The following is a 26,236-nucleotide window of genomic DNA, read 5'->3' as shown; positions in this document are numbered from 1 at the left end:
AAGTTTATGACCTCTTAATGCTCATCTCCTAATGATTTCCCTTCCATTACCCTCTCACTTCTTTCAAGGGTCTCCGCTTTTGCCCTCTTACCCATAAGCCTACAACGGTGCCCCATTTTGCTTAATAAGTAAAGAGGAAAATGCCTTCAAGTAGGTATTCAAAATTCTCTAAGACTTAGTGAAAACCTTCCATGCCAGCCTGATTAATGTTCCTACAAACACCTAGAATCCAGTCCAAACCAAACTTCGTTGAGTTCCTTTTAACATGGCTTGTATTTTATGCTGGGTGAAGAGGAAGAAACTGACAATCTAGAGAAGGAGGAAGCCCTGTAGGCCTGCACAGGTAGAAAGTCCATTCCCAAAATGTAGCAAGTGCAGAATGCAGAGACACGGGTATAAGTGTACGTGGGGTTGAGGGGAGAGTGATGGTGGGATAGGGTAAGAAAAAAGGATGAGATTGATTCTGTCTTCAACTTATCATTTAGTTCAGAAAATCAAATCTGCATTGCAGTAAGTTACACATACAATTGTATAATTGAGTATGAGTACGTGGTGCCTGTTCTACATCCTCTCAATGATTCATTCTTCACTAAACATTTCACAAAAAGCCCTCTTTTCATGGGACTGACAGTCAGGGGGACAATAAAAAGATACACAAAATGTAGGCACCACACATGCTGCTAAGTGCTGTGGAGAAAAATTAAGTAGGGGAAGCAATAGGGCGTGTGACGGGGGCCCAGTTTTAGATAGAATGTGTAGGACATGATTTGAATAAGGTGTACTGGAGAAAGTGGGCCACGAAATACGGAAGAGGAGAAATGACTGTCACAGATCAATACTGCAGGCCAGGTTAGGCCAGTCAGTCGCTTAGAAAAGGCAGCAAAGTGGAAGGAAAAATGAAAAGTGATCTCCAAACAGAGAGACTTATAGGGATGTCATTATGGAAGATGAGAAATTAGGAGAAGCAGCTAGTTTGAGGGTGAAATTACAATGTAACCAGAACCAATTGAGTTTTCAGGTGTTGGAGAATCATCTGGAGATAAAATTGCCCCATAGGGAAAAGGATACATGAGCTTGGAGCTCAGAGGAGTTTGGCAGAACTACAAAAAACCAGAGCAAGAGCCACTAGAGGAAGGTGATCAAGTAAGTCATGAGATATTTGAAACCAAAAATAGAAAGGACAGCATTTCATAAAATAATCACAGACATTCAGTTGTGGGAGGAGAAAAAGTAATGAGTGAAGAAAAATACAAAAGCTTTCTTTAGTGTCATACAGAAAGAAAAGTCAGGAAAGAAAGAAGAAGGTTGGAAAGGAAGAGAACTCAAAAAATGAAAAGTATATGAAAGTTCTTTGTAAAGCATTAAAAGGCTGCAAATGGGATTTGTATCTGGAGATGCTGATGCTTGTTAACTATAACAGCAACCGGGAAGCATTTGATTTTGTTATTAAAGGATTTTTAGTGATCTCTGAAAGAGGTATTCCTGAACCTGGTGGGGACAAAAGCCTTAAGTGAGAGTCAGGTGGAAATTTATGGGAATAGGCAGAGAAAATCGATAAGGACTATTTGTGTTAAGCATGTGGCAATGATGAGGACAATAGAACACAGAAAAAGCAAGAAATACTCTATAATGAATACTCATTACTCACCTGTGCATGACAGAGACCATAAAAGAGAGGGAAAAGGTAGGGGAAGCCAGGAGTAACGGAGCCTTCAGGTTTAAGTTCTCAGTTACAGGGAAGTGAGTACTGCCTTAAACAGCACCAAGAAGGAGCAATCAGAAAACCTCCGATTATGAGGCATTTTACAGAATAGCTGACCTGCTTTCTTCAACAAGACAACAGCATGATGAGGTGTGGGGGAGGGGGAAGAAGAACTGGGGAACTGTATTTGGTTTGATAAAAATGAATGAAAGCAGTGCCATAACAAATAAATATAACATGTAAACCATGTTTAAATGCTAACTTCAACAAACCAATTATGAAAAGACATTTTTGAGACAATGATGGATTTTGCTTTAAAATACAGATTGAACATTCCTAATTTAAAAATCTGAAATCCAAATGCTCCCCAAATACACAATTTTTGAGCATGAGATAGTGACACCTTTGCTTTGTTTTTTGATGGTTATATGTCAATAGGCTTTGCTTCATGCACAAGATTATTAAAAATAGTATATAAAATTACCTTCAGGCTATGTATATAAGATATGTATGAAACAAATAAATTTTGTGTCTAGACTTGGGTCCCATCCCTAACAATACCTCATTATAGAGGTTCAAATGTCCTAAAATCTAAAATCTGAGGCATTTTGGATAAGGGATACTCAACCTATGTTACTGCAAAAAAAAAGAGAGAAATAGAGAAAATAGCGATAGATACGATGATAAATTGGGGGATCATAATTCTATTCTCTCTACTTCTTCATATATTTGAAAGCTGTTAAAATAAAAGCTTTAAATATATATATATATATATATATATATATATACATACATATGTGGGAGAGATTAAATTACTGAGGACTCTGTACCAGAGAAGAAGCCCAGGGAATGCTTTTGGGACAGAGAGAGGAGTTTTGACTTTTGAAACAGAAAAAAAATTAAAGATATGAGAAAAGACTATGTGATAAGAGACAGAAGGGGAAAAGGAGAAAAAATAAGGAAGACCTTGTTGGTGACCTCAAAATTCACCACAAAGCAGGGGGCAAAATTGTCTCCCCATAGAGAAAGAATGGTAAGTTAGGGCTGAGGTTTGGAGAGGGAGAGAAGATTTGGCACAAGCATTCCAGGTGACGCCAGAGAGAATAAACAGTGGAGGAAAACCAGTACTCAGCAGAAGCTAGATCGCATGGTTTCACAGCATGCTTGGTCAGAAATTCTGACATCTCACCAAATTTTCAAGACCTGCCTTGTTTCTGGGGATTTCAATACCTCAGTCAAAGAGCATTATTCCATGAAGGCTGAACCTCCTTTGGGCAGTGGGTGATTTTTTCTGTTCCTGTTTTCTACTTGGGTCCTGCAAATTCTTTTCTTCTGAGCCAGACTCTTTCTAAAACCCCACAGGGAAGTCCACTGCCACAAGTACCCAGAGTTCAAAGGCATGGTGCCCCAAACACTAGATGGGTAGTCTAAGAAATGCTCACCCTACAGTAGCTTTCCCTATTCAGAGAAATCAGCAGGTTAATTCCAATTGTCCTTGAGGAGGATTTGGAGGTGAGGGAAGTGGGGAAGGGGTTCACAGGCTGCCTCCCCCTTGCAACCAGAGGGGATACAGAGCTGGCTCTAGTTTGCTCAAGGGCCTGGCACACAGCCACCCAGAGAAATGGCCATTGCCCTGCTTCTGTTCACAGGCTTCAAGGCCCATGGCATCATGGAAATTTCCTGCACTTATGGAAAATCTCCAGGAATGCAGCAGAACTGCAAGAGTTCTATCTCTGCTGGGCTAAAGCACACTTTACTGGCAATCTGAAAAGGAGAGTTTGCTAAGGAACTAGCTAATGTCAGCTAGATTCCCAGGGAATAATTCAACATAAAAAGAGGGGCAGGCTGCTCTTAACCTTATGCAGCTTCTATAAAAGAGTTTGCATTGCAAGAAGCACACACCATGCTGAAAAATACTAGTTTTCTGGTCCTCTGAATTTAGTGACTTCAGTGGAAGGGAGCATGGGTGGGGTTTCGGGGAGTTAGTAATATCCTGTCCTTTGTCTTAGGTTCTGGTTATATAGATGCATTCTATGTGAAAAAAGTCATCAAGCTGTGTTATAGGATCTATGCACATAGATAGATAGATATAATTTCCTTATACATATAACAATTGAATTCAAAGCTACTAAAAATTTTTTTATCACGTATCACAAATGAGTGATCTATTCATTAAATTAGGGCCACCTCCACTTGAGCTAATGAAAACACTTAAGAGATTTAAACTTTAATGTCTTTGCAAATATTAAGTAATTTGAAATTCCCTTCAATGCAGATATGTTCACATGATTAGAATGAATGAAGATTCCCCAAGGTCAGAGCAATGTATATTTGTTGAAATGTTAAATGAAGGACGCTTCCCTATTCTGAATTTCTTCTTTCAGCCCAACCAATATTTTTCAGGAACTTTGTTAACAAGTAAACATAAGAAGAAAGACAGGAAAGAAAAGGCCCTATGACATAGTATAATAATCCCTTATATTTCTCCTTTATAGTACATCATAATTTTAATCATATAATATTTTCTGCAATGTGTAGATTTGCTTAACATCTGTCTCTCCTGCCAGATTGTAGGTCATGAGAAGCAGAAGTACTCTCTCACATTTATCATTACATTCCCTGCACTGAGCAAGGTACCTGGTACAGAGTAGATACTCAATAAACATTGGTTGAATTAATAAATAAATGAATAATTAGATAAATGAAAGTGAAACCTAGCATTAGGTTTTTTTTGTTTGTTTGTTTTTTGTTTTTATTGTTAAATCATAGCTGTGTACATTAGTACAATCAAGGGGTACAATGTGCTGGCTTCATATACAATCTGAAATATTCTCATCAAACTGTTCAACGAAGCCTTCATGGCATTTTCTTAGTTACTGTATGTAGATATTTGTAGTCTGCCTTTAGTAAGTTTTGCCTGTACCCCTTCTAAGATGCCCTGTAGGTGTGGCCCCACCCATTGCCCTCCCTCCACTCCAACCTCCCCCCTCCCTTCCCCTTCCTTGGCCCTTTCCTTATAGTCTTGTGCTATAGTTGGGTTATAGCCTTCATGTGAAAGCTGTAATTTAGCTTCATAGTAGGGCTGAGTACACTGGATACTTTCTCTTTCATTCCTGAGATACTTTGCTAAGAAGAATATGTTCCAGCTCCATCTGTGTAAACATGAAAGAGGTAAAGTCTCCATCTTTCTTTAAGGCTGCATAATATTCCATGGTATACGTGTACCACAATTCCTCGCATTAGTTTTAATTGGGTAAAAAGAGGATACTTTGAACAAACCCTCGATAAGATATAAACCTCTACTCCTACTGCCATAAAGAATCAATGAAAATACAAAGGGAAAAAAGTCTTCCAAGGAAGTCTTCAAGTTCTTTATCATGTAAATTGTTCAAATAAACACCAGATTGCATTGTCCTTATTTTAATCATACAAAATTTTTCACCTTAGTAGCACATGGTACACTGGTTTCCCTCATTTTAAGTGTATTAGTGAATTTTCACATTTATACATAAGAAAGCTTTATGGCAAGGTCATAAAGGACCCAAGGGAAGAATAAAGTATAAAAGTCAAAAGCTGACCTTTTAATAATAGTAAAAAGAAGAAGAAATAGCCTATGCGAAGGACACAGAAAGTATACTGGTAAGCATAAAATTTAAAGAGAAAGACGCAGAGGCCAGGGAAGAAGACATTTTAACAAGAGATAAACGAGCTAAGAGAAAAAGTATGCCTTTAGCTGTAGGGGGCTGGTAGCCCTGGGGAAATTATGTACCAGCACCAGCACCTAGTCCACCCTTCAAAGCAGTTTTGGAACTTTTTTTGTGGCATGTCATCAGAGTTGTCATCGTATTACCCTTCATGTGCTGAATAACATCAAAATGTCATCCTTTGGGCGGTGCCTGTGGCTCAAGGAGTAGGGCGCTGGTCCCATATGCCGGAGGTGGCGGGTTCAAACCCAGCCCCGGCCAAAAAAATCACAAAAAAAAAAAAAAAGTCATCCTTTCAACATTTCCTTTATCTTTAGTTAAAGAGAAACATCACTGGGAGCCATATCAGGTGAGTAGGGATAGTATTCTAAAACAGATGTTTATAGCTAAAAATTCCCTCGCAGATAGTGACATATGAGCTGGTACATTGTCCTGATGCAAGCAAGAGCCACACCTTGCTCATGCCAACATTTTCAGTGAAAATTTTTCTATTTTTCTATTGATGTTGACTTGGTCTGCTCTGCTTCTCACAGTCAGCCAACAATTTCGAGGCACAATTCAGTGACTTTTTGCAATGTTTTCATCAGTTCTGCTCCTTACTGGCCTCCCTGACCTCTCTTCATCAGTGATGCTTTCTCTCCCCTCAAAAAATCATTTGTACACTGCTGTTTTCTTCATGACATTATCCCCATAAATGTGGACTAACATGTCCCTGGTTTACTGCTACTCTTGCCAAGTTTAACAAAAAATATAATGTTTTTCCATTGCTCTAATTCAAACTCCAACATTCTCATGACAACACACAAAACCACACAGCAATAATGAACACCACTCAGCAAGACACTGTCACACATTGACATGAACGCAACTATGAGACACTGACATACAAAGGTTATAAAACATTACCAAGTTGTTTGTACAGTGCTGCCAACACAAATGCAAGGTGGCAAATTCACGAACATAATTATCAGACCTCATACACTACTTTTATCAATTTACCAGATGATGAACATTCCATTTATTTCCACTTTTTTAGCCATTATGAATAATGCTACTATGACCATTCATGTAGTGTTCTTTCATAGGATGTTAGAACTGGAAGGAAGCTCAGCAGTCATCCAGTCCAATCCCTGTTCAACTCATGACTCTCTTCTACAACATCCCTAAAAATTTATGTTCAGCCTCATTTGAATTCCAAAACCAGAAAACTCAGTACTTCCTAAAGAATTCTATTCTAGAATTAGACTTCTAATATCAAAACATTTTTTTCTTAGGTTCTGTCTGCCTCCAACTCCCTAGCTTAGGTTCTAGCTCATTCTTCTGGGGCCAGAGTACAGGTTAATGCCTTTCCCATACAACAGCACCAAAATGTTTTAATCTAATCAGTATGTGTTTCCTGATTTTTTTTTTACCAGTTCTGCATTACAAAAACAAGACTACATGATTAGAGATCTATTTCTCTTATAAAATTCTGTGAAGGTGAACACCACACGTTTTGAAATTTATCCATGTGGCATGTTGGATACATAATGTTCACCCCCAGCATGCCAGCAGCACCTAAATTTTCCTTTGAGAAATAGATCTACAGTTTGGTTGACATGAAACCCACTCTCCACAGGTGCCTTAAATCAATCAATAAATCTTATTTCACATTGCTGTAGTAATTGTTTGGAGGGAGGAGGAGGAACATACAACCTAAAACCAATCCAATCAAAATGAACTTTGCCACTTTTGCTCAGAAATGGGACATCGGCTTTCCACTTCTTTTCTGTGCTTGATAGTGTGAGGATCTGAGATTTTGGAAAGCTGTCAGGGGACCACATGTGAAACCCAAACCTAAGGATAAGGTACACACCAGTGGGAAGAACAGAGTAATAACAGTATCCTGGTGATATTATTTGGATTCTGGATCAGGATACACCTGCAGCAAGAATTACACTTTGAACTCTTTAATTCCATGAGCCAATAATTCTTTTTTTTTTTTTTTTTAACCCTTTAGCTAGCTTGGGTCTTATTTTTGTCACTTGCAACTTAAAAGAATCCTGATACTTATACCTTGGTTGAGGACTTACTCTACTCATTCCACTACCCACTAAAGTATAGTGACCAAAACTGATAACAGTCTAAGGGACTTAATACTGCCCCTAGACAGCAAGCCCTCCCCCTCTTTATTATTGTTACCCCCATCACACTATTCACTGATATTGCATGTTGCTCTAGTGCCTTGTAGATACTAAATCAATGGTAGCTGTTATCATTCTCTACACCCTTTCCTGAACAAAGGAGCTGAGTTCCCAGATTCGTATTCTGAGATAGGAAATGAGATGTTGGGCTGTGTCTGAGGGATTATATTGAGAATCAGGAATACAGCCAAAAGAGATAGTCCACAGTAAGAGGCAGGTGTAGAAAGGAGGTGATAGGTATGTCCAGATACTATTTGCTGCACTAGTATTGTAACCAGTCACTATGCAATTAGTCACTTAGTGAGCTCAATTATGTGCCATCACTGCTTCAGTTCTGACAGTCTTCTCCGCATTTCATCTTCTACTAAAGTCCCAGGATGAATCCCACTGAAACTGATAGGTTTGTCTGGTGTTATTAACATACCTACAAGCAGGAAACTTGCACAGGCTTCTTCAAACTCCAAGACACACAAATGTGCATCTAGTAAACATGGCTTTCTACTGAAAAGGCTGCTGATATTGCTTTTTTCTTCCCATCAATCCGTTACTCTTCTCCATCTTTGCTTCTTTGCATTTTTGTACAATTATCCATTGCACTATACTGCTGAGAGGAGAAATGACTTTCTCCATCTTTTCGAGAAATCCAAGACTTCATTTTTGCCAGTTGCACATTGAGTACTATGTTAATCATTCTCCGTTTGACGTCACTGAGCATTCCACGCCATTCAGGAAGCCGAAACGCCTCTCTGCTGATGATAGAGGTAAACCCTGAAAAATGGGCTTGTTCAATCAAATACTTTAAGTGTCTTTGCCCCCCTGAATCTCTGTGCCAGTCTTTCCAAGCAGGAGAAGTCAATTGGAGATTCACTCCCAACACAGGACTTTCATCAACAGAGCACAGAGAATCCCCTCTGGACCAAAAGGGGTCATTGGATTCACACTCTGGGCTTCAGTAACAAGAGCATTTGGACAGGTAAGGTCTCAAGGGACAAAGAAGACAAAAGGAGTAAACAAAAGCTGGCTGGGTAAGAAAGAAGATCACAGAACCACTACAGGCGAACTCTGGCTCCCAAAGTTTCTTGCTGAAGCACACAAACTGGAATTCCTCTCACGTGGAACCCTCCCTGTTCCCCTGGGCTTCTGGGGAGCTGAGGCAAACACTTTCCCGAAGACAATATCTTTATGGAGATAGAGAAGGTCCTAGGAACTAGGAATTCCTGAGAGACTGGCTCCTACTAATTGCAGAGGCAATTAGAGCACAAATAGGAAAACGGGCTCTGACAGAGCACTAACCATTTGCCAGACGCAGTGGCAGAACCCAGGATTCAAAGAGGAGACATCTGTCTCTGCCTTTGGGGTGCCCAGTCACACTGGGCTTCCAGAGCACGTGTGGTTCCCAGTGGCACAAGTGAGGAAGATGGAGGAGTCTGTGTGTCTACTCAGGAGAAGAGGACTCCACACAGCTCTCTCACTGATTTCCACACAATGAGGGTAAAAACAGTAGAAGTAACCACTCCGCTGCTCCCCTGGACCTTAGAGAACAGCTGCCTGGGGCTCCCTCTGCAGGTGGCCCCTAAGGCAGAGCCTCCCAGGCCCTCTGCATCCTAGGGAACTGGTCCTCTAATGAAACCGCAAGCAGTGGGCCAGCAAATTGGGTCTTTCATGACTTGTGAGTATTTTCACTTCACAAAGTAGAACTTGGAGGTCAGGAGAACAAGGACGTGTAACAACTCACATTTATTTAACACTGTGCACTTTACCAAACACCTCCATGCCCAATGAAAGAAATATTTACAAAGCACCTAATGGACCCTAAGTGATGTGCCAGGCACTTTTGGATCTATTACTTTGTTGTAATTTTGATGCCTTCCCATAACAATAACTTTAGCTAGTGATTACTGTCAGAACTGAATCAGGGAAATTGTGTGGTCCAAAGTCAAACACGGAGAAGGAGCAGCAGAACTAAAGTTTCAGACTTATGGAAACTCCTGTGCTCACAGTGTTGACGCCAAGCCAGTCTCCCATAGGCAACCTCAGAGCAGGACATCTCTTTAGAGTCATTAATGATTTGACCTCATGCTGCAACCTGAAGACGTGGTGAAGGGAACTGACATCCACACGCACCCCTATGAGCCCAGCTCGTTGGTATGCTTCTGTTATGGGCTGAACTGCATTCCTTCTAAATGCCTGTGTTGAAACTCTTAATGCCCAGTGCCTGAGAATGGGACTTTATTTGGAAATAGGGCCTTTTAGAAGTAGTTGCGGTGAAGTGAGATCGTATGGGTAGACTCTAATCCAGTATGACATGTGACTTTATAAGAAACGGACACGAGGACACAGACATGCACAGTCCTAGTGTTGGGGCACAGCGGGAAGGTGGACATCTGTAAGCCAACGAGAGAGGCGGCAGAAGAAATCAGTCCTGCCAACACCTCGATTCTCACACCTCCAGACTCCAGAACAGTGTTTTTCAACCTTTTTTATCTTACGGCACACTTTGAACCTATAGTTAAACTTCCATGGCACACTTCAATTATGTTGATCCAAAAAGGAGTGGAAAAAAGAATGTACTTAGAACTTCTTTTGAAAATAATTTAAACAATGATCTTTAAAAATTTTCTCGGCACACCTAAGATCCTCTCACGGCACATTGGTTAAAAATCACTGCCCTAAAACTGTGAGAAAATAAATTTCCATTGCTGAAGCCCACCCAGTCTGTGGTATTTTGTTATGACTGGCCCCAGAAAATGAATGCATTTCCTCATTTTATTTTTACAGTATCTCTATAAAAATAAGTAGAATGCCCATTTTTTGAGATGACTCATCTAAGAACCTAGAAAGGTAAACTAACTTCACAGAAGTTACACAGCCAGCGAGCAGCAGAGCCAGTCTGTCTGATTCTAACTCTCTTCTCTTTTTAACACCCCACCTGGCCTCTCAGACCACCCTCTGGCCTAACCCTGCAGCTTCCTTTGGGACCTATTCCAAAACACCACGCTGAGAAACTCCTCTGAGAATGAAAGTATTCACAGAGGGTGTCACACTGGAGCCTGCGCTGGAAGTTCAAAGGCAAAAGTCTGAGCAGGACTCCTCCAGTCGGAAGAGGTAGGGATGATTTCTGCAGTATTTATAGGAAAGCCAGGACAAAGCCAACCTCCCAGTTCTTCTTTGAGTCATGGGGTTTTTTGGTTTGTTTGTTTGCTATTGTTGGGCTTTTTTTTTTTTTTTTTTTTTTAAGACGGAGTCATGCTTTGTCACCTGGGCTAGAATGTCATGGTGTTAGCCTAGCTAGCTCACAGCAACCTCAAACTCTTGGGCTCAAGTGATCCTCTTGCCTCATTCTCCCAAGCAGCTGGGACAACAGGCACCCGCCACAAAGCCCAGCTAATTTTTCTATTTTTAGTGGAGACAGGGTCTCACTCTTGCTCAGGCTAGTCTTGAGCTGAAGCAATCCTTCTGCCTCTGCCTCCCAGAGAGCTAGGATTACAGGCGTGAGCCACCACGCCTGGCCTTGAGCTACAGGTTTTTAAGCTAAGCAATTGCTCATACTTTTATCTCTGGAAGACAATTTACCACATTTTCTGGGTTCAGAGGCCACAATGACTGATAATGAATATTTAGCTGGAAATTCTTCCAGAGAATTCTGTATGTCTGCACACCTCTCAGTCAACATTAGTGTAGTAGGCAAAAGTGTTTACTTTGCAAGCTTCGTGGTCCAAATGCGTAAGAGAAATTGCCATTTTCTTTTCTCTTTTATAACCCAACTTGCATTTCATGCACCAATTCTGCCTGTTGGCAGAAAACTTCATCTAGTCCCTTAAGGTAAAAATAGTAGTCACTTCAAATATAAACAGGGTCATCTCCATATTCTCTGCCCCCATCTTCCTCACCCCTCAGTGGCAGAGACATGGCATGATGACCTGGGGTGGAAGGGGCCCATCATTGTTGCAGCTTTGCCCTCATTCCACTGTGGGCACCTGTCCCTACAAACACTTACTGGGAAGTCTGAGAGTCCATCTGGTTTCCAGCCCTGAGTCCACATGGGTCTCTCTTTCGGCTTCATCCAGGTCTCAAGGTATACAGACCATCATTCAGCTAACTTTGAACCCCTTGACTTCCCAGGTGGTTATGTGTACCCTTCTTTCTGATGGACCTGCCAAGCAGGAGGAGATGAAGGGCTACATCAGCCCATCTACCTTGACCCATGCAGCCCTCTCTCCCACCACCTCCATGTGACTTGACTCTCAGACCCTCGGCCCCTCACACCCTCTCGGCCCAGAGGGGGAAGGCAGACTCAGAGCCCTTTTCTAGGATACTTGCCTCTGAAGTCTCCTGCTCCCATTTACCCAACTCTCCTCTCCCCCTACCCAACTGCCCTTAATTAGTCTCTGGGATATCGAGCCTCTCATGGCTCAACTTTTCTCTTAATAATTTGTTGTTTTGGGTTTTTTTGTTTGTTTTTATTTTTTTTTTTATTAAATCATAACTGTATACATTAATGCATTTACAGGGTACAATGTACTGATTTTATATACATTTTGGAATGCTTACATCAAACGGGTTAACATAGCCTTCACCTCACTTAATTATTGTGTTAAGACATTTATACTCTACACTTAATAGATTTGACATGTACACTATGCACCATATGCACCATAGGTGTGGTCCCTCCAGCCCCCTTCCCTCCCCTCCCTTCCCTCACCTCCTCCATCCTTCATCCAATTGAAGCAACACCAAAATACATTACTGGATCTGATCAAACTAAAAAGCTTCTGCACAGCGAAGACCACAATAAGTAAAGCAAGCAGACAGCCTACAGAATGGGAGAAGATATTTGCAGGTTATGTTTCTGACAAAGGTTCGATAACCAGGATCCACAGAGAACTCAAACTTATTAGTAAGAAAAAAACAAGTGATCTCATTTCATTGAGGGCAAGAGACTTGAACAGAAGTTTCTCTGAAGAAGATAGGTGCATGGTCTACAGACACATGAAAAATTTGTTGTTTTTGAACAGATTATTAAAAGGGATTTGGCATTTGCAAATCAAAACCTGGGCTTTTAGAACCACCATTTCTGCTTTAAGTTTCAAGAATGTTTCAGCTTCTGGGTAATGCCCATACCTCAGTGGGTAGGGTGCTGCCACATGCACTGAGGCTGGCGGGTTGGAACCAGCCACGTTCACAGAGGCTGGAGGGTTCGAACCCTGCCAGGTCCAGCTAAAACAACAATGACAACTGCAGCAACAACAAAAATAGCCGGGCATTGTCACGGGCACCTGTAATCCCAGCTACTTGGGAAGCTGAGGCAAGAGAATCACTTAAGCCCAAGTGTTTGAGGTTGCTGTGAGCTGTGACTTCACAGCACTCTACAAAGGGCCACAGCTTAAGACTCTGTCTCAAAAAAAAAAAAAAGAAAGAAAGAAAGTCTAAGCTTCTGATTCCTCACCTTGAAAAAATGGGCAAAATTTTACCTACTTTTCCAAGAAAATTATAAGAATGTAACAACCTGTTTTGGAAAATAAAAGCCAAGAATGTGACTCCCTTCTGTCTGTATTTTGTGAAATCCCTGCCTGATCCAGGCATGCCACTAAGTGAACAGAGGGCAAGTTCAGTTTCAAATTGCAAAGGGAGAAAAGGGCTCACAATTATTTTCTCTGAATTTTATTCCCACTATATTAGATTCCTCTGTCACTCAAGGAATGGGAGCTTGTTTTCAGCACTCTTCTCCCTGCTAAAGCAGACACCTGCTTAAGTGTCACACCTGCATTTAACAGTTGTAGGCTTTACCCAGAGACCTGTGGGGTCTTCCTCACTGCCTACCGGTTTCGGTTCAGATGTCACCTCTTCCCTGAGGCCCTCCCTGGTCCGCCTCTCCCAAGCAGAGTTCACCCTATACCCATCACCCTTTTCCTTTTTATCCTGCTCTATTTGTCTTCATTATTCTCAACATGCCCTGACATTCGTTATTGACCCATTTTTTCTACATACACACTAGACCAGTGTTTTTCAGCCATTTTTATCTCACAGTGCATTTAAACCTATAGTCAAACTTCCATGGCACACTTAAATTATGTTGATCAAAAAAAAAAAAAAAGAATAAAAAATAGTACACATAACTGTGCTTTGAACTTCTTTCAAAAATAATTTAATTAATTATCTTTAAAACTTTTCCCAGCACATCTAAGATATTTTCATGGCAAAATCACTGCAGTAGACTATAAGCTCTATGACAGCATGGACTTTGCTTTGCCCAAGGTCGTATTTACAGTGACTAGAACCGTGCCCTGCCTGTAAGAGATACTCTACAAATATTAGTTAAGGAAAGGAGTAGGGATGGACGGGCAAACCAGGGGGCTCTCACTCTGCCTCCCTGACACCCCAAACCTCCAAAAGGGCTTGGTCAAGAATACCCCGACACTTTCATCTGCTTCTTTCTATAACTAAAGTCTGTGTCCTTCCTCTTCCTTTTTCTGGCTCCTGCTGCTGACTCAGCACAGTTCTCAAAGCTGCTGCCCTGGCCTTCCCCTAAATGGCTTCCCCAGAATGGCAGCCCTAGCGGGAGAGCCTGTGCTACTAGGGAGGACCACCCCAAAGCCTTTTCCTCCTTTGCCTCCCCAGAATAACGCAGACAGAAAAGGACACATGGGGCCCGGAACCGGGGTCACTGGGACACGTAGCACTTTACTTTCCCCAGGCAGGGCTACTCTGTCTTGAGGTCTGCTTGCTGGCTCAGAACCAGAGGAAGTAAAGCCACAGCCCTCAACCCTGCTGGGACAGCCAGCTCCGCCGTGGGCCTCCCTTCACTCCATGCTTCCTTTCAGCTTCTGTTCTCTGCTCTCTGGGCTTTTGCACATGTGGCTTCATGTCCCTAGATGTCCCTCCCAACACCGTTTTCCCCGCCAACTTTTCTTCCCTTTTGGAATTCAACTCAAATATCAAACTTTTCTGATACCCATCTCCTCCTTGGTCTGGACCCGTCCTTCTTCCCTCCATGACCCTCTGTTCTGCTGTATGGGTATTTACCGCCCTGCACTGCAGTCTTCCTCCCTGGCTAACAAGTGAGCCCACTGAAAACAAAAGCTATGTCTGGTTTCTTTTGTACCTCCTGTCCCTAATCCAGAATCTGATACCCAGAGACACAGCCAATGACTGTTTGCTCATTCATTTATTCATTCCACAGATATCAGACCAAGTGCTGTGCTTGGTTTGGAAGGTATTGGAGCAAAGAGGGCAGAAAGGATGGACCTCCATCCTCAAGGAGTCTGTACCCGGATGGAGGTGAGACAGACAGTAACCAGGCAGATAAACAATTGTAGGTTATTATGGTTGTAGAGTATTGTTATTATTGTAGATTGTTGTTAAATAATTATAGATTATTATTGTTTATTGGTAAATAATTGTAGATCAATTTTATAGAGTGCTTACCCCATAGAATAATTGTGTATGCACACAGATACACCAAGAATAAGTGCTTATACCCAGATACCAGCTTGTTAGATTATGTTGGATGAACGAGCTGAGCTTTGGCTAATTCTCAGTCTTGCTCAAGCCCCCCAGGCACAGCACTCTCAGTTGAAAGAAATAGGGTACTTTGATCAAGGTCCAGAGAGAGGTCCTCCTTCAGGAAGAGTGATCAGAGGAGGCACTGGGGAATGAACGAACGAGATTATAAACACAAAGAAGCTGAGACCAGAACAAAGCCTTGTCCCTAGAAACCTCAGTTCAGAATCCAGCTGGCCTAGCAGTTTAAACCTGGCTTTATACACATATGCAGGTGACAGTGCAGACTAATTTGCCCAAAATTCCCTTTCCAGTTGCTTATCTTCCGGTTACGATGGGGGAGGACTTGGATTCTGGAAACCCTGCCAGAATAAAACATCATCATTCCTGAGAGCTCACTGTGCTGAAGCCCTGAGGCAAGACGTGGGGACACCATGCTCAGGGCCCCCTCCCCAGGGAGGCACAGGTGTAAACATTGGAGGCAAAAGGAGAGGGATCACAGGGGCAAGGGAGTCCCCAGAAGCACAGAGGAGAGCAGGGGCAGGCAGGGAGGGCACCGGGGTTTATTTTGAGCTGGGATTTGACTGGAAGATGAAGAGGGAAGTGAGCGAGAAGGTTGTGAGCAGAGAAGAAAACGCGAAGAAAGGAGCCTAAAGGCAGAAGCACCAGGACAGATGATGGGTAAGGCGGTGGGGGACTGTGGAAGGTGGCTGGGGTGGACCTGCAAAAGTACACTAGGGCCAGCCTTGATCAGGCCCACCCTGGAACATGCAGGGCTCACCCTCTGACTCTAGAAGGTAGCTGGCAAAGCATCAGGAGACTTAGATTCGAATTCAGATCATCTGTAATGAATGCTAATACCTAGTGAAATTCCCCACCCTGGAAGGTGGGGCAGGGACAACAGGGCAGACCCTATTCCCAGGCCATCCTAGCTTTAAGGAATACAACCTCTGGGTGGGAGATGTGGGGGGAATACCCAGGAACTCAGAGAGGAAGTAAGGAAATGGAGGAGACATCTGCCTCACTCAGATCAAGACTCATTGGGAGTTCAGGCCTCAGACTACTGTCTAGCCCACTGCTTGCTGTACCTACCCACAGACTGCCCCGATGAAAGCACCCTCCTGCACCTCCCCCTGGGGCCCCTGGGAGTTATGGAGTGTGCCACACCTCCCTGCAACAGGTGCAGGGCACAGCCAAGTAGAGCATTTAGGAGCAATGGAACTTCCAGCCCACACCTAACGGGGCTGGCATCTGTGCTCTCCAGGGGAGGGAGAAATTGACTCCAGTCATCCTTCCAGGTGTTCTGACAAAAGATCCCCTTGTGAAATGTTGGAAAAAGACAAACCTGCTCCTACCTTGAATGGGAAGTGATAAACACAGGCAAGACAGCAGATGTCAGACTATTTGCTAATAATAAGAAATAATAGCCAACATGAACCAAGTGTTTGCTCTACACCAGAGTATAGTGTACACACACACACAGCGCAAGTGCTCATGTACCAGCTTGTTAGATTATGTTGGACAAACAAGACAAGCTTTGACTGAGTCTTAATCTTGCCCAGAGCACAGGCACTGGGCTCCCAGTCGGAATCCTAACCTCTGTGCCTCTGTGCATGAGGGACATCTGGGGAAGCCTCCATTCCTGCAGGATTCAGTTTCCTCATCTGTAAGATGCTGACCACTTCTTTACAAATTCTCAAGTCTGACAAATGAAGAATGCAACCCTTCCTTAGAGTGAGCGCCTGGAAAAATGTCTGGGAAAGTGGCTATGCAATGTGCACACCCGATAATCAGTTGCTCATTAGCTCACCCACACCCAGGTCACAGGGAAGGCCGGGGACAGGTGTGCATGGACTCCTTGATCCTCATGGAATTTCCTGTGTCATAAATCTGTCCCCTTCTCCCTCCTCTCCACCCCACCCATTCCCTGATCTATCCATGTCCTCCCAGTCCAGCTCTGGAGCTCTGAGCTCTGCAGGTCCATCCTGAACTGTGTTCTCTGATCTGAACTCTGCTCTCAGAGCCTTGAGGCAACTCAGTGCCTTGGGCTCCCTTCAATGTCCCAGCACCACTTTGGAAGGGGCTGTGTAGGATGGGGAGTACAGCTCCCAGCAGCAAGGCAGAGAGAGGGTGGAAAGCAGAGAAAGAAGAAAGAGAACACAAAAATGACAGCACAAAGGAGCATCAAAGAGAGAGGGCGAGAAGAGGAAGAAGAAAAACTCCTTTTTTAAATTTTTTTTGACAGAGTTTCACTTTGTCGCTCTGGGTAGAGTGCTATAGCATCACAGCTCACAGCAACCTCAAATTCTTGGGCTCAAGTGATCCTCTTGCTTCACCCTTTCAAGTAGCTGGGATTACAGGCACTTGCCAAAACTCCTGGCTATTTTTTTTTTTTTTTTTAAGAGACAGGGCCTTGCTCTTATTCAGGCTGATCTTGAACTCATGAGCTCCACCTTGAACTCATGAGCTCCAGGAGATCCACCCGCCTCAGCCTCCTAGAGTGCTAGGATTACAGCCGTGAGCCACTTTGACCAGATAGCTTTTTAAAAAGGAGATTTTAAGAATTGATTTTTGCTGTACAGCTGGCTTTAAAGTTAATGCCAATAGGCGTCATAATATGTGTAGCATTTTTCTCACACCTTTCCTTTTGAGTATTTCTAATTCCTTATCAGGAAGATTAACTTGTATTTTCAAGTATTTTTAAGGGAGGGGGATTGGTGTGCTCCCACTTCACGGGCATAAATGTATGGCACACCTTCTGGGTGCGGGACACAGCTACAAGAGGGACTCTACCTAACAAAAGCAAACATTGTAACCTTGTTGTTTATACCCTCACTTTAATCTGAAAGGTAAAAAAAATAAAGTCTTTTTAAGAGAAGATGATCGAGGGTGTTTCCCAGCTTGTTATCTTGATGGATTTGGTACATATGGTATTTTGATATAAATAAGTTAACTCTTAGAATCCCAAAGCTTTGATTCCATCACTATCTGGTGGATTTCTTCTAAACTATGTTGCTCACATTTCTGCCTTGGAACGGGGATTTATGAGATTCATTCCTCTACCATCCTTCTAAAGCCCAGCATTCATCTAGCTCATTCCACTTCTGCCTCACTCCCAGCCGCCTCCAAGGATAAGGCTTCCACTTTATTCATTCCCTCTCTGTATCTTTGCCACTAGGGCTTTACTCTTTTAGAAAGCTCCCCTGTCTTCCTACCCACCTGAAACTTTCTGTCCTCTGAAAGTCCCAAGGGCCAATAATATCTCTCTCATCTTTGTATCCCATTCAAAAAATGTTTACTGAATAAATGGATAGTTCTGTTTTCCCCCACAGAGATTGGATTTTCCTTCCTATAATTAGAAACCCCTTTGACATAAATATTAGTATTTTATCTCCTATAATTACACAATTATTCCAATAAATTATTATACCTATGTCACCCTGTAACTTTAAAAATCCAAGTGTGGTGGCTCATGCCTATAACTCTAACTCCTTGGTAGGCTGAGACAGGACAATCATTCAAGGCCGGAGTTCAAGACTGGCCCAGGCAACACAGTACAACCCTGTTTCATAAGACAAAGTTTGGTTAATTATCCAGTATGGTGGTACACACTTGTAGTCCCAGCTACTGGGGAGGCTGAGGCAGGAGGATGGATGGCTCAATCCAAAAGTTCCAGACTCAGCAACAGACTGAGATGTTGTCTCTGTATTAAATCCTGGGATAATTGATGGTAGTCTATGCTCACAGATCAACCTAAGAATCACGAGAAGCCTCTGGCCTGATTTCCAAGGTCACCTGTAATCTCCATCTACCCTAGCTGCCTAGTTCTGTCTCCCACCCGTTCCTAGCACATTTGTTCTACCCTGTAGGGCCACTTCTGCACTAATACTGCCCGTGTCACTCTAGCTCGACCTCTTTGCTTCTGCTTGCACTGATCACCCATAGCCAGAGGGCTCTTCTACCTCCCTGACACCACTTTAAATCCCGCTCAATGTAAAAGGCGTAGTATGTGTCCCTTCTTGTCCATAAAGTCCACTCTTGCTGCTATAATCCTCATAGAGCTCTCCTCCTCTGGATTCTTGCAGCATCAGCAATGTGGTGTATAATTTTCTGCATCATATGGTACAATACCTAAATTATACATAATTTTATATGTTTGTTTTCCTATCATCCTTTTTTTCTACAAAAGAATTATAACTTTGAAGAAAACATCTGGGTATCCTACAAGCTATGTGTCTGCCTCACCCAGAGTCCCCTTTAAGGGGAATTTCCACTGGCTGCAGCTCCAAATGGGCAGCTCCTCTGTGTTCTTGTATTTGTTCAGTAGGACCATCATAACAAAACACCACAGACTGGATGTTTTTTCTCACAGTTCTGAAGGCTGGAAGTTCAAGGTCAAAGTGTGGACAGAGTTGATTGGTTCCTCCCAAGGGCTGTCTCCCTGGCTTAGAAATGGCCACTTTCTTGCTGTGTCCTCACACTGTCTTTCCTCAGAATGCCCTGGATCTCTCTTTGTGTCCAAACTTCCTCTTCTCACAAGAACACAAGGTGAAATGGACTAGGGCCCACCTTAACAACCTTGTTTAAATCGTATCCCTTTTTGGAACACATTTACATTGCTGGTGGGACTGCAAACTACTAAACCCTTTTTGGAAGGAAGTATGGAGAATCCTCAATGAACTCAACTTAGACCTACCACTTGATCTTATAATCCCATTACTAGGCATCTACTCAGAAGAACAGAAATCCTTTTATCATAAAGACATTTGCACTAGGCTGTTTATTTTAGCTCAATCTGCAATCGCTAAAATGTGGAAATAGCCTAAATGCCCACCAACCCAGGAATGGATTAATAAGTTATGTTATATGTATACCATGGAATACTATTCGGCCATTAAAAAGATGGAGACTTTACATCTTTTGTATTAACCTGGATGGAGGTGAAATCCATCCTTCTTAGTAAAGCATCACAAGAATGGAGAAGAAAGAATCCAATGTACTCTATTCTAACATGAAGGCAGCAGATGAGCTAACACAAGATAGGGGGTAGGGGAATGAGCAAGTGGGGAGAGAGGAGGTTTCTATGTATGTCATACCTCTTGGAGGCAAGACACAATTATAAGAGGGACTTTACTTAACAAATGCAATCAGCGTAACCTAATTCTTTGTACCCTCAATGAGTCCCAAACAATAAAAAAAAGAAAGAAGAGAAAATCTTATCCCTTCTTCAAAGGCCACATCTCCATGGGGTAGGATTTCAACATTTGGATTTTGGGGGATACACTTCAGTCCAAGATAGTTCTGATCACCTCTATCACCACTCAGGGTAGGGGCAGGAGCCTGAGCCAAAGGCACACAACCCACAAGTTGGCTTGTAGTCCATCCAGGGCTTAATATAACAACTCTGTCCAGTAAGAGACAATGGTAGATACCTATACCTTTCTTGAGAACTTGAAGTGGAAAATACTTTTAAAAGCAGCCTATTGGCCACAGGAGAGAAAGCTGATCTAGCAATACTATACATCCTCTGTCTCATCCCCCTGGGGGATGTACCATGCCTGGTGCTCAGTGAGTGTTCCACATATACTCATTGGAATCTTTACCCACTTGCCCTGGCAATAGAAGCCATTTGCTGTTTAGGGTGAATGTATCCTGCTTTCTAAGCTTTCTTACTTTATAAGCCATCTTTCTCTTCCTCAATACACTTGATTTCATGCTTGTCTGAAAAAAGAAATAAAAAATAAAAGTATACTCATTGAATCTGGCTTTGAAATAGATTAATTCTATCAACAGTGTTAAATTTTTAAGAACCGTGGTTTCTCCAGGCAATATGTGGTGCCCGTCCCCACCTCAAGAACACCTTGCTTCTAGTTTACTAACAACGAAAGATCTAGCACATCTTCAAAAATGGCTTCTATTTGGAGGAAACAGGAATAACAAGGATAACTGTGGGAACAGCATTTTTATGTCCCCAGTGAGATTCAAACTCTATCCAATTTTCCAATTCCTACTGCTCTGATACATACTACCCCACATTTGCGACAAAACAAAAAAAAAGGTTTTGTTTTGTTGTAACTGTAGCCACGTAGTCTGTGGGGTAGGAATGCAGAGAGGGACATCTTATCTCTGTGCTATAATTTGGGCTGTCATCTGGGAAGACTGGAAGCCTGAGGGTTGCTGACAACAGTAGATTGGAATCTTCCGTAGACTCACCTGCTCACATGTCTGGTGGTCGACACTGGCTGTTGGTACTCTAGTACCTCAGCTGGGGCTGTCAACAGGAACACATACACATGACTGTCCACATGGCTGTGTGGGCTTCAGGACAAAGGCCTGGGTTTTAAGACAGGACAGGATCACCATGTATGACCACACAGGTCACCATATCACTACTTAACAACATAGGCTCCCTTCTGCTAAGTCACATGTCTGCCCAATTTTAAGGAAAAGGAACATACACCTTGCCCTTCAATGGAAGAGGTGTCAAGATCACACTATAAAAAGGTAGGAAATTACTGGGTGGCCGTTGCCACAGTCTACCCTCTGGTCATGATATTTCCCATCTTTTTTTACCTGCAAATATACTCAGTTCCTCCTCCAGGACCACCACATCCCATCTCATTATAACATCAGTTCAAATTAGGTAAATCAGGCCCATGAGTACCTGAATTCCTCAGGTACAGCAAAATGAGTACCATTCTCCCAGTCTACACGCCAATAAATGAAAGGTATCTGCTCCACACACCCAATTACACAATGGCTGGACATTACCATCATGGGCACTCCTGTTCAGAAGGGGAGGAACCAAGGCACGCAGCCACCACAGGCCCCTACATAATTCTGAAATCCAGACCCACATATGTTGCCTGGTTTTGATTAAGGCCCAGGTCTGCTGCTTATTCTCTGGCTCTGGGCTCTGCCCTCAGGGTTCTTGGTTTTGCCCTCTGAGTCATCATTCCTTTACAATTAGAATGGCCTGAGTTTGCAGCTGAGTAGTTTTCTCAACTAGCTCTGCACCTGTAGCAGCTAAGGAGTACAAAGCTGTCCTTCCAAGGGACTGTTTCTGTCCCTTTCTGTGCGTGCTGATGCAATTCTTTTGCAAACTTTGTGAACTTGTAGGATATTAATTTATAATGTATTCCATTAGACAAAAAGCCACAAGCACAAAGCTCCTTGAGATAGGCCTTCCTCTTCCTTGAGCTCCCTGTGAGGCTGGTATGGGGCAGGACCTTTGAGATTCTTATAAGCCTTTTTTTTTTTTTCATTCATTCAGTAAATATTTATTGAATGCTTACAATGTTCCAGGCCCTATTCTAGCCTCTGAGGATACATCCATGAATAAACAAGATAAAAACCTGTGCCCTTGTGGAGTTTATACTCTAGATCTACAAGCAGGGACACAGTTAGCAATAAATTTACATAAATTCAACCATACCTATTGGCAAAAGACACTTGCACTTAAATAGCGTAATTATTTTTTTTTTCTGTGCCCCAGGCATGAAACAGCTCTGGCCATCAACCCAGGCATCAAGGTAAGATGGGCAAAAGGCTGTCAGTCTACTCTGCCCCTGACTGGTATAAGAGTAACACCACCAATGAGGTGTCTCTTTGCCCATTGCCAGGCTTTAACAATATAAGCCTTATTCTTAAACAGAAAGGAAAGCAAGCTTCTAATAGCTTCTCTTTGTGAGAATAATGAATCTGGGAAGAGCAGTCAGGTGGGAAGCTAAGCCTGACATTTCCACTTCAAGTCAAAAGCTACAAGGAGGGCTAGAAGTGGTCCCTCCACTAGCAGAAGTCAGACTTAAACCCTGTCTGGGTGAGGGCTTCCCCCAGCCAGACTCACAGGACTTGCACATCATTAAGCTCAAGTAATGAGCTAATGCAGATGACCAAGCACACAAGTAAAATCACTATTGCCAATAGATTTACACACTCCCAAACTGCAAATGTTGGCATTATAAAAAAGAAAAGAAAAAAGAAGAACTGTTATGAATAAAATATTTAATGACATATTGGCTACAATTGTAAAGATGAGCATACAAGAAACCACCAGCAATGAACAATCTTAAACTATCACTCCGCCAATGATTTATTACCTAAAAACAGGAGGGAAAAACAAGTATCTCTAAATGGAGACATCTGGTGTACCCCAACATCATCACGTGAGCAAAGTCAACAGCATCAATGTTGGAACTCTGGGGGACATGCACCAAGGAGGGTATAACGGACACACATGCAGTGCTCATGCCAATAGTGTTACATCAAAGGAACAACCAGATGACTCTAAACTGAAGGGCATTTCATGAAAAGGATTTGGCATGAACTCTTCAAAAATGTCAATGTGATAAGAGAATTTTTTTTTTTTTTTATTGTTGGGGATTCACTGAGGGTACAATAAGCCAGGTTACACTGATTGCAATTGTTAGGTAAAGTCCCTCTTGCAATCATATCTTGCCCCCATAAAGTGTGACACACACCAAGGCCCCACCCACCTCCATCCTTCCCTCCTTCTGTTTCCCCCCCATAACGTTAATTGTCATTAATTGTCCTCATATCAAAATGGAGTACATAGGATTCATGCTTCTCCATTCTTGTGATGCTTTACTAAGAATAATGTCTTCCAATTCCATCCAGGTTAATACGAAGGATGTAGTCTCCATTTTTTTTAATGGCTGAATAGTATTCCATGGTATACATATACCACAGCTTGTTAATCCATTCCTGGGTTGGTGGGCATTTAGGCTGTTTCCACATTTTGGCGATTGTAAATTGAGCTGCAATAAACAGTCTAGTACAAGTGTCCTTATGATAAAAGGATTTTTTTCCTTCTGGGTAGATGCCCAGGAATGGGATTGCAGGATCAAATGGGAGGTCTAGCTTGAGTGCTTTGAGGTTTCTCATACTTCCTTCCAGAAAGGTTGTACTAGTTTGCAGTCCCACCAGCAGTGTAAAAGTGTTCCCTTCTGTCCACATCCACGCCAGCATCTACAGTTTTGAGATTTTGTGATGTGGGCCATTCTCACTGGGGTTAGATGATATCTCAGGGTTGTTTTGATTTGCATTTCTCTAATAGATAGAGATGATGAACATTTTTTCATGTGTTTGTTAGCCATTCGTCTGTCATCTTTAGAGAAAGTTCTATTCATGTCTCTTGCCCATTGATATATGGGATTGTTGGCTCTTTTCATGTGGATTAATTTAAGTTCTCTATAGATCCTAGTTATCAAGCTTTTGTCTGATTGAAAATATGCAAATATCCTTTCCCATTGTGTAGGTTGTCTCTTTGCTTTGGTTATTGTCTCCTTAGCTGTACAAAAGCTTTTCAGTTTAATGAAGTCCCATTTGTTTATTTTTGTTGTTGTTGCAATTGCCATGGAGTCTTCTTCATGAAGTCTTTCCCCAGGCCAATATCTTCCAGTGTTTTTCCTATGCTTTCTTTGAGGATTTTTATTGTTTCATGCCTTAAATTTAAGTCCTTTATCCATCTTGAATCAATTTTTGTGAGTGGGGAAAGGTGTGGGTCCAGTTTCAGTCTTTTACATGTAGACATCCAGTTCTCCCAACACCATTTATTGAATAGGGAGTCTTTCCCCCAAGGTAAGTTCTTGTTTGGTTTATCGAAGATTAGGTGGTTGTAAGATGTTAGTTTCATTTCTTGGTTTTCAATTCGATTCCAAGTGTCTATGTCTCTGTTTTTGTGCCAGTACCATGCTGTCTTGAGCACTATGGCTTTGTAGTACAGACTAAAATCTGGTATGCTGATGCCCCCAGCTTTATTTTTGTTACTAAGAACTGCCTTAGCTATACGGGGTTTTTTCCGGTTCCATACAAAATGCAGAATCATTTTCTCCAAATCTTGAAAGTATGATGTTGGTATTTTGATAGGAATGGCATTGAATAGGTAGATTGCTTTGGGAAGTATAGACATTTTAACAATGTTGATTCTTCCAAGCCATGAGCATGGTATGTTCTTCCATTTGTTAATATCCTCTGCTATTTCCTTTATGAGGATTTCATAGTTTTCTTTATAGAGGTCCTTCACCTCCTTCGTTAGGTATATTCCTAGGTATTTCATTTTCTTTGAAACTATGGTGAAAGGAGTTGTGTCCTTAATTAGCTTCTCATCTTGACTGTTATTGGTGTATACAAAGGCTACTGACTTGTGGACATTGATTTTATATCCTGAAACATTACTGTATTTTTTGATGACTTCTAGGAGTCTTGTGGTTGAGTCTTTCGGGTTCTCTGAGTGTAAGATCATGTCGTCAGCAAAGAGGGAGAGTTTGACCTCCTCTGCTCCCATTTGGATTCCCTTTATTTCCTTGTCTTGCCTAATTGTATTGGCTAGAACTTCCAGCACTACGTTGAATAGTAAAGGTGACAGAGGACAACCTTGTCTGGTTCCAGTTCTAAGAGGAAAAGCTTTGAGTTTTACTCCATTCAGTAAAATATTGGCTGTGGGTTTGTCATAGATAGCTTCGATCAGTTTTAGAAATGTGCCACCTATGCCTATACTCTTCAGTGTTCTAATTAGAAAAGGATGCTGGATTTTATCAAATGCTTTTTCTGCATCTATTGAGAGGATCATGTGATCTTTATTTTTGCCTCTGTTAATATGGTGGATAACGTTTATGGACTTGCGTATGTTAAACCAGCCTTGCATCCCTGGGATGAAGCCTACTTGATCATGATGAATGACTTTTTTGATGATAAGCTGTAATCTATTGACTAGGATTTTGTTGAGGATTTTTGCATCTATATTCATGAGTGAGATTGGTCTGAAATTCTCCTTTTTGGTTGGGTCTTTTCCTGGTTTTGGTATCAGGGTGATGTTTGCTTCATAGAATGTGTTGGGGAAGATTCCTTCTTCCTAAATTTTTTGGAATAATTTCTGCAGTACAGGAATAAGCTCTTCCTTGAAAGTTTGATAGAATTCTGGTGTGAAACCATCTGGACCAGGGCATTTTTTGGTTGGAAGATTTTTTATTGTTTCTTTGATCTCGGTGCTTGAAATTGGTCTGTTCAGGAGGTCTATTTCTTCCTGGCTAAGTCTAGGGAGAGGGTGTAATTCCAAATATTGATCCATTTCCTTCACATTGTCAAATTTCTGGGCATAGAGTTTCTGGTAGTATTCAGAGATAATC

The 26,236-nt window shown here is 42.1% G+C and overlaps 1 pseudogene; it reads right to left on the bottom strand.

Annotated features, from left to right (window-relative positions):
• Positions 1-22,571: 22,571 nt before the first annotated feature.
• On the bottom strand, positions 22,572-22,714 carry LOC128598003 (uncharacterized; annotated as a pseudogene).
• Positions 22,715-26,236: the final 3,522 nt, after the last annotated feature.

This window comes from Nycticebus coucang, chromosome 10 (assembly GCF_027406575.1).
Source record: "Nycticebus coucang isolate mNycCou1 chromosome 10, mNycCou1.pri, whole genome shotgun sequence".
NCBI lineage: Eukaryota > Metazoa > Chordata > Mammalia > Primates > Lorisidae > Nycticebus > Nycticebus coucang.
Note: the sequence above shows the minus strand (reverse complement) of the source record. Positions and strands in the feature narration are given on the sequence as shown.